Here is a 1,132-nt window from a genome sequence, read left to right as displayed (position 1 = left end):
AGGAAGAATCGCCGACAGCTCTGTCTGGTGCAGGGTTGCCAGGTTTTCGCTACAAAACCCGCCCAATTACTACTCAAAACTAGCCTGAAAATAGCCCAATTGCTTTCGAGGGGGTCCCCCAGTAAAAATCGCGTTAGGGGGTAAAATTTTTTGGGGGGGGTTCTCCTGGTACAATTCACATTCCAGGGTCTAAATATCACCTTATTGGGGTCGCTTCAAAAGGCCTATTATAACATTGCATTCAGTTAGAGAGCAAAGGAATGACAACATAGCCGGTACATTATTGGTTTTGTATTGCTTTTTACTTTATTCTCTCGAAACTCTATCGTTTTTTTTTTTGTTTGTTTTTTTTAGAAAATTCAGGTAATTTTCTATTCTTCTTTTTATTAGGCTATTATTATTTATTTTAGGCTATAAAACACAGGCGGCGGTGTTTTATCCTATTGGTGATTCATATAAAATAAACGCTAAAAAGAAGACTATTTTGTGAGAGCGGATCATGGTCTCATAGGCTACTATGAAAAATAATGTTTAATAAACACAATACTATGCATCCCGCACCGTGGTTGAATCTGCCGGTGGGGGCGGGGCCACAAATCCATGAGTTTACAAACCCGAGGGAACGGATTGCGAAAGCGTGCGCACGGATTATGAATTTGTGGGTACGGATTCAAAAACCGAAGGTACGGTTTACAAAATCTGAGCGCACGGTTTATTAATCCGTGGGCACGATTTGTTAAACCGAGGGAACAGTTTAAGAATTCGTGAGTACGGTTTATAAACTGAGGGGACGGATTGCAAAACCGTCGCCACGGATTGTTTTTTTTTCTCCTACAGGTGACTTCCCGGGTTCCATAGAAAGAAGCTTCCATAGCAGTTTCATTCTTTATTCTAAATCCTGTTTGCAGCTTTAGTTAAAATTCAAGAACTGAACTGGAATTTAAAATCAACATGAAATCAAAATTCTACTTAATTTATTTTAGTTAGTTCACTTCCAGAATAAAAATGTCCTGATAATTTACTCACCCCCATGCCATCCAAGATGTTCATGTCTTTCTTTCTTCAGTCGCAATGAAATTAAGGTTTTTGAGGAAAACATTCCAGGATTTTTCTCCATATAGTGGACTTCAGT

Source organism: Sinocyclocheilus rhinocerous, unplaced genomic scaffold (genome assembly GCF_001515625.1).
Source record: "Sinocyclocheilus rhinocerous isolate Xijiao unplaced genomic scaffold, SAMN03320098_v1.1 scaffold580, whole genome shotgun sequence".
NCBI classification, from domain to species: domain Eukaryota; kingdom Metazoa; phylum Chordata; class Actinopteri; order Cypriniformes; family Cyprinidae; genus Sinocyclocheilus; species Sinocyclocheilus rhinocerous.
The sequence above is the reverse complement of the archived record's forward strand: the minus strand, read 5'-3'. Positions refer to the sequence as shown.